Here is a 7,886-nt window from a genome sequence, read left to right as displayed (position 1 = left end):
AGAGAGAGAAGAAAGCAGAGAGAGAGAGAGAAGAAAGCAGAGAGAGAGAGAAGAAAGCAGAGAGGAGAGAGAAGAAAGCAGAGAGGAGAGAGGAGGTAGGAGAGAGGAGAGACACAAACACACAAAGAGAGAGAGGAGATGGGAGAGGAGAGAGGAGATAGGAGAGAGGAGAGACACAAACACAGAGAGAGAGAGAGGAGATGAGAGAGGGAGAGAGGAGAGAAGGAGAGGGGAGAGAGGGGGGGAGAGTGGGGGGGAGAGAGGAGAGGGAGAGAGGAGATTGGGGGCGGGGGTGACTGGAGGGCAGAGCAAGCAAGCGGAGCGCTCTCCTTGAGCTTCTTCATCCCCACTGTCTGGTCTTGCAGGGAAGCAGGCCTGGTGGGTACACTAAGCTCTGGCCTTGGTGCTGATTCTCTATATCACATGCACCAGGCACTGCCACTTTTACCCCTTGAGTTGTAAGAAAAGGTGAAAAAAGAAATAAAATAAAACACTTCCTCCAAACAGGGTAGCCACGGGAATCGCAGGACTAAGAGCAAATAATGATTTCCTCCTCTGCTTTTTAAGTAAATACCGCAGCACAATGAGCTGTGGGGCAGGACAGGTGCAAAATAATAGACTCTTTTTCTGGTCTCCCTGGCCCCCCACGGGGCCATGACTAACTGCATCAGGTACTCAATTTTCTTTTGTTATTTAAAAATGTGTTTGTGGATTCCTGGGGGGTGGGGGAGGAGGGGGGCGAGTCCTGTTCTAGAATCACCAAGAGGATGGCTTAATTTGTATTTTTGCTTTATTAATGGAAAGCTACCTGTCGGCCCCAGGATTTGTCTACCCGGGGAGGCTTTTAATGCATCTGTCCAATGCAATGGGGTTTGGGAAGAAAACACCACTCTAATCTGCAGACCACCTCTTGCAAGAGGCAGCCCGGGAACAGCTCTGACTGGCAGAGGGGAACTTGGACGCCTCTCGAGATTCTGGGCACCCCCTGGACCTCCCAGGCCTCAGTTTTCTCTTCCATCAGAAAGGGAGCATAATGCACATTTCAAAGGGCTAATGGAGAGGTTATTTTAAACTCATGATAGCTTTGAAATATCACAGCACCTCAAGAGAGTAAAAAAGGCTCAGTAATAAGAAAAATCTAAGGGGCTATTCGCAATAATGTTTTTATTCAACGGAGTATAATGAATCCTTTCTCATTCCCTATTCTGAATGCAGGTCCTCATTTCAGAGAGTGCCAGACACAATCCCAGACGCATCTGGTTAGAGTGGACCTGGGAGTTTGCTCTGGTTCAGACCCTCACGTTAAGATGGGATATCAGTGTGATGGATTCAGGCCTTGCGTCTGGCATTCCTCACAAGCCTCTCTCATTATCAAAGGAGGGAAGTCTAGAGAGAAAACCTGGAGCCTCAAGCAAACATTTCTGAAAATATTTCATTATCCTTGTTAATTGCAAAATATATAGATCGCCTCCCTCTTGCCCACCCTGGTCCTCCTGCAAAAAAAAAAAAAAAAAAAAAAGAGCTATTTGTACAATCTGAGGTGGGAAATACAACCGCCCTGCCTCCTGCTGTGTGGTGCCTCCACTCAGTGGGCTTTCCTGTCAGAATTGCAGGAACAATCCTTAGGGAGGCAAATACGGTTGTGCTTTTGCAAATGGGAGCTGCCTTCAAGTTTAAAAGGTTTTGAGAGCTGGAAATTAATGCAGGCTTATAAGTCTTTTTTTTTTTTTAAAGATTTATTTATTTGTGCATATAGACCTGGGGTACAGGCCAGAGGCTCAGGGGCGGTAAGAGGCTTCACCAGAGACAGAGTGGGGAACAGAACAGGCAGATCTACGAAGTACACTGCTGAGGGGAGCAGCGGGCGGGTCAGGAGAGGTCTGCCATGCCATGTGGGTCACCTCTGGGGCAGGCCGGATTCGAACTCATGTGGAAGTGGCTTCAGCTTCCTAGTGCTGTGCTTTAACCCACTGCGCCACCAGGGTGGGCCATAAGTCTTTTTTTTTTTTACCCCTTATACAATTCTGGATCAATCAGGGGGAAGTTTCAGGGCCTAGAGGCCTTTTCCCCTAGATCTGAATTGATTGCTCTCTGATTAGCTTGTGGGGGTTGTGCCCCCCCTAAAGGGTCAGACAGCCTTTTCCAGTGCACTCAGGCAGCCTCTGGTTATCTTGCTGTGGGAACTAATGGTCTGCAGAAGATTATTACCCCCAGGTCTATGATTATGACCTGAAGTGAGAACATTGAGGGTCCAGAGAATTAGAAGTTTCTATCTGTTGAGTGTGACCAGATGTGGGCAATAGCACAATGACCAGGTCTAGGCCTTACATCCAGGTGCACAGCACCACATCAGCTTTCTAGAATCTGCACCTAAAGCCTATGTGCTGCCTGTGCAGCACTCGCAGTAGCTGCAGACCCCACCCTTGGGAGCTCCGTCTCAGCTGCTGCTCAGGAGCAATAAACTCTACTTGTTCAGCCTTTCTGCCTCCCATCTTTCTTCCTTGTGGCAGATCACAGAAATCAGGACAAAACACTATCTTTGCTTAAGTCTTTTGACCCTCCCTAACTGAAGGAGAGTGTCAAGTCCTAAGCTTCTGTCCTTTTCCTAATGAGAGAAGCCATTCTTGTCCCTCTTTTTTTTGACCTAGAAGAATGTGGCTTGGGGGTCTCATCCAGTTGGCGGTTTATCAGTGAATATGTTCTCTCTACCTAAAATGAGGTAACCCCTCCTTGTCTATCATGGAAAGTCCTGTCCCCCTAAGGCCCCCCCCCCCCCACTCCTTGGTAACCTACGTCCATAAACACAGGATAAATACCCTGGGCTTTTCCACTATTCTTCAGCACATACAACCATGTGAATTCTCTTATGTATTTTTTCAAATGGGCTTTTTCTTTGCTAGCCCATCTGATACTGTTTTACTTATCCAAATAGAGAAGCATCCAGAGGGGTAGGAATTTTCCCATGTCCTGGCACTTACTGCAGAATAAAGGAGGCCTCATCCTCACAACCACCATTCCACCGACCCAAGTAAACTCTCAGGTGGGATGAGCAGCTGCAACAAGGTGGGCTGGGAGCCTGGGTAACCAAGGTCAGCCAAGACACCCAGGTGGGAGACACCTACACCTGGCTGTGTCCACCCAGGTTAGCCTCAGGCTAAGGTTTCCTTTTCTCCTAAGAAGTGCTTCTAGGGAAAGAGCCCCTGCACCACCATACCCAGAAAGCCAAATTCCCATTTGCCACTTGTAAATTTTGCAGGTGTTCTTCTTCTCTTTACTTCTCTCCTTCCTACCTTCTGTATGAATAAGAGGGTAATTCATTAACACTCATTAAAAGTACTGTCTAATTTGGTTGAGCAAATTAGCAGAAACTATTATTTTTGGTTCAAAGGCCAGAGGCATTTCAACAAGAAAAAGAAGGAAGGATTCAAGGATAGGTCCACAGTTTAGGGTGCACGGTTTAGGGTGCACCGATGAGGGGGGGCGTCAGACCCAATCATCACTGTAGGCAAGAATCCTGACCATGTAGAACAGCAGGTGGTGATGGGACAGGACAGTGAGGTACATAAGATACCTGCCAACTTGTGTGACAGACACAGAGCCAGTCCATTGAAGATGAACTATCTTGTGACATTTTATATTAATAAATCTGACTTTCCATTTGTCTAGAGCTAATGGAAGTCAGTCTATATGGACATTAATGAGAAGGAGAAGGAGGAGGAGGAGGAAGAAGAAATTAAATTTGTTAGGTAATCACCAAACTATAGTTTTCTTATCTGAAAAATGGCAATAATGAAGCTATTATATCATATGGTTATTCTGAGGCTACAATGAACACAAACTTGAGAAGCACTAGACATGGGAGTTAGCAAATGTTAGGCATTGTATTCATCAGTAAGGATTATTCAAGCAGAATCCCACAAACTGGGGGGCTTGAACAATGCACTTCTCATGGTTTGAAGACTAGGAAGGTTGAGATGAGCGTGGTCATGTCCTACTGAGACCCCCTTCCTGACTTACAGGTGGTTGCTGTCTTGCTGTTCTCTGGAGGCAGAGCGAAAGCACAAACTCTCTTGTGTCTTTTCCTATAAGGGCACTAATCCCATTGTGAGGGCTCCACCCTCATGACCTAATTACCCCTAAGACCTTAGGAGCAAAAGAGACAGCTAATTTACAAAAGAAGGAACTTAAGTGTTTAATAAACAGAAAAATCCACATCAGCCTTGATAGTAATAAAAATGCAAATAAAAACAATTAAATTATACTCTTTATCTTCCAAAATGAAAAGGATTTCAAATATGATGACACAAGCATTGCCAAGAGTATAGAGGGGAATATACTCATATACTGTTAATGGAGTAGATACAGGGCATTTTATAACATGTGTTTTTATTATTTGTATATATAAGAACTGGGGTGTAGGCCAGCAGTGGGGGGTGAGGAGCTTCACTAGAAACAGAGTGGGGAGTGGAACAGGTGGATTTACTGGAATATACTTCTGAAGGGAACAGCAGGTGTGACAGGAGAGGTCTGCTGACCAGTGATTGAACTCATGCTGCAATAGTTAGAGATAACTTGATAGTTCTGAGACTTTAACTCCTATGCCACCAGGGAGGCCCCACAGATAGGATCTTTCTGGAGAGCAATATATGAATCAATAGCCCACTCTCTATATGTAACAGACCTGTTAAAGGGACAGACAAGAAAACCCAGAAATAGATTCCTATACATATAAGAATTTAATGTATTATAAAGATGATGTTTCAAATTAATGGAGTAAAGATGGGTTAGCCATTAGTCTGGTTGTGGTAACTGAATAGTCTTCTGATAAAATATTAAGCTCCACCTCACCTATTATGACACAATAAATTCTAGGTGGATCAAGTCCACAAATGTGAAAAAGGAATTCACAAAACTACTATGATAGAACATGGAAGCGATTCCCAATAATCTCAGAGTAAAGAAGGTCTTTCTAATAAGATGTCTAAAAATTTATCTCCATAAAAATGTTTTATTACACAAAATATTATTGTATGAAATATAACTGCTGTAAACAGATTCATTGGCTAACTCTGAACTTGCAAATAAAAACATTTTAATGGGCTACTTTGATTCAGTCATGTGTTTGGAAATGATATTCACATAGAAACAGCCATGTCATGGGTAGATTATAAGTCAGTGTTACAAAGTTTGGAGTGGATACTGAATACAAAGAAGATTTGCTTTGTCCCTTTTTTGATTTTTTCTGGCTCCAAAAATGTGGGGATGGGAACATTAATGAAAAAAGCTATCAGGTGCTTTCTGCAATTTAGTGTCTGCAATCCTTGTTTATTATTTTTTTAAATTGCTTTCAAAGAGTAGTACTATGAATATATTGTATGTTATGAAATATATCCAATAGTGGCTGGGACAAGTCTATAACTGAATACATTCCTAATTCTGCAAAAAAAAAAAAAAAACAAATAGTTACATCAAGTAAGATTACAACTGAGATTAGTTCATATAAACCTTAGTTTAAAGTGAGTTATAGCACTAAATTTATGAAAACTTTTGTTTTCAGAGTGTTGTATATAAGAAAGTGAGGGTCTATATACAAAGAGTGTCTACAAGTCAATATAGAAAAAGCCCCTTAGAAAATGGAAAATGATAAATCACAGTTCACATAAAAGGAAATACAAATGGATACTGAGTCACTAATTTTGAGTTACTAGCATTTCTATTTATTTCTAGTGCAAATATTCTAGATCACCTTTTATAGTTTTCTGTTTCACGAAGGTATTCTAGTTGTGCCATTTTTTTCTCTTATTAAATGACCACAGTGTATTATAAAATGTTTCTGTTCATTCTCTCAAAAGTGTTCGGTGGGCCTGTTTTTGCTTTCTGATTTATATGCCAATTCTGCCACGTGAAGATTATTTTCTTTGTATCTTGGTATTTTCTACTATGTGTTATTCATTGCCACTTGAAAATGATCATTGGGACTTTTTTCAAGTCTAGGATAAATTTCTACAAAGAGAATTTATGGGTTTGTTTGGTGCTGGTGCCTGCTTAGCACACCAAGTCACAGTGTTTTATGTGCTCTTCAGTTCAGGTGAATTTAGCACACCAACTTACCACAAGACCATTTTCTGCTTATGGGTTCTAGGGGAGAGGTTATTTTCTCTCCTACTGATATGCTCAAGACTAAGGAAATCTTTCTTAAAATCCCTGGATGGGGTAGCTACACCTGAAGGTATAGCCATTTAGTGTCCCAGATTTCTGGCAGGAGGTATCCTATTACATTTCCACTTTCGGAAGACTTGCGGATTTGATCCTTGTCTCCATTGACTCATGAGACTATAATCGGTTTATTTGATTCAGAAAATGCCATCAGGGCAGAAATGTACTGCCTGACTCTTTGGGTTTCTATTTTCCCATTGATTTCAATGTGATGATTTCTTACCATAAACTTGGTCTTTTGATATTAAAAATCTTTAAAAAATTATTCATCATTTTTAGTTGTCTTCTACATGAGGACTTTCCAAACAAACTAGCTTGCTTTATTCTCAGAAGCAGAAGTCTATCCTAAGTGCAGTTAGAAACCACTAAAGTTATGAAGCAGGAAAATGAGTTGATTCAATGTATTGTTTTTTTAAAATAACCCTATGATATGGAGACTAGAGGGAGAAGGAGAGAGTGAGATTAGTGGGCTTGATGAAAGACTGTTGAGTAAGACAGTGATTTGAGCTAGGAGGTAGCAGCGAAGACAGAAACAAACAGATAGGCTGATATACCTCTTGTTAGATTAGAATAGAAAGGACTTGAGGATAATTAGATATTGAGAGGGAAGATAGAGGACCCAAGATGATTATAGTTTTGCCTTAAATAACTATGTGAAATGGTAGGAAAGCAGGGTACAGTGAGAAGTCAGGATAGACAGTGTAAGCTCGATCCAGGGTGTGTGTGTGTGCGCGTGTGTATGTGTGTAATTAAGAGATCATTTATAAGCTAGCAATACTTGAGAATTATAAGAAGCATCTAATTATCATCATTTATAGTGATTATTTCTGGATGTTGGGGTGAAGAAGAATTTTTCTTACCCCCCCATTTTTACTATCAAGCAAATATCATATTTCCTTTTAAGGAAAAAATGTTACTTTAAAATAAAGGCAGCCCCTGTGTTCACAAAAACTATAATTACTTTTCAAACCTCAAGGTGCATATTAACATTCTCCTGTATTTCTAGTTCTTTAAATTACGCTGTGTGTGTCTACATATGTGTCACTTGACTGTAAACTGTTTTAATGTCAGAGACCACATCTGACTCATTTCTCACCACCTCTCACTAGTACCTATCACATTGCTGTGCACACAGCCCCTGCGTAATAAATGCTGAGTAAATGAAAGCATTTGCCTACTGAAGATGCTCAGTAATTACCTTTTTTTCATTGACTCTTGCTTTAAATGGCCATCAGGAAAATGCAATCACAGACTACCATGTTTTTCATACTACTGATGCCAGACAGAACTTTCCTTTTCCATGTGAAAGTTAGAGAAGGCAAGATAGAATCTGGACTTCAGAAACTCATTTCCAGCCTCTCTCTTAGAGAATGGGCTCCTCTTCCCCCAAGGCAGCAGCAAGCTGAGAGCTGCTGGGCACCCAGGCCCAAGCAGGCTTGAGCAATGCCAACCTCAATGCATTCATTTGCCTACGGGCTTTGGGGCAGCACAGATGGTTTGACAAACCACCCACACTAAGGACCCCAATGTATCCTTGCTTGACTTCCACCATAATGAGCTTCCTCACTCTTCACAAGAGCAGGCTGTGCAATCACAATATTACACTCAGCAAAGCCTGGAAAAGAAGAAGGGTTGGCTTTCTCTTATTTTATTGCCTAAATACTGCATAA

Source organism: Condylura cristata, unplaced genomic scaffold (genome assembly GCF_000260355.1).
Source record: "Condylura cristata isolate star-nosed mole 26May11 unplaced genomic scaffold, ConCri1.0 scaffold00025, whole genome shotgun sequence".
Lineage (NCBI taxonomy): Eukaryota > Metazoa > Chordata > Mammalia > Eulipotyphla > Talpidae > Condylura > Condylura cristata.
This window is presented reverse-complemented; position numbering follows the sequence as displayed.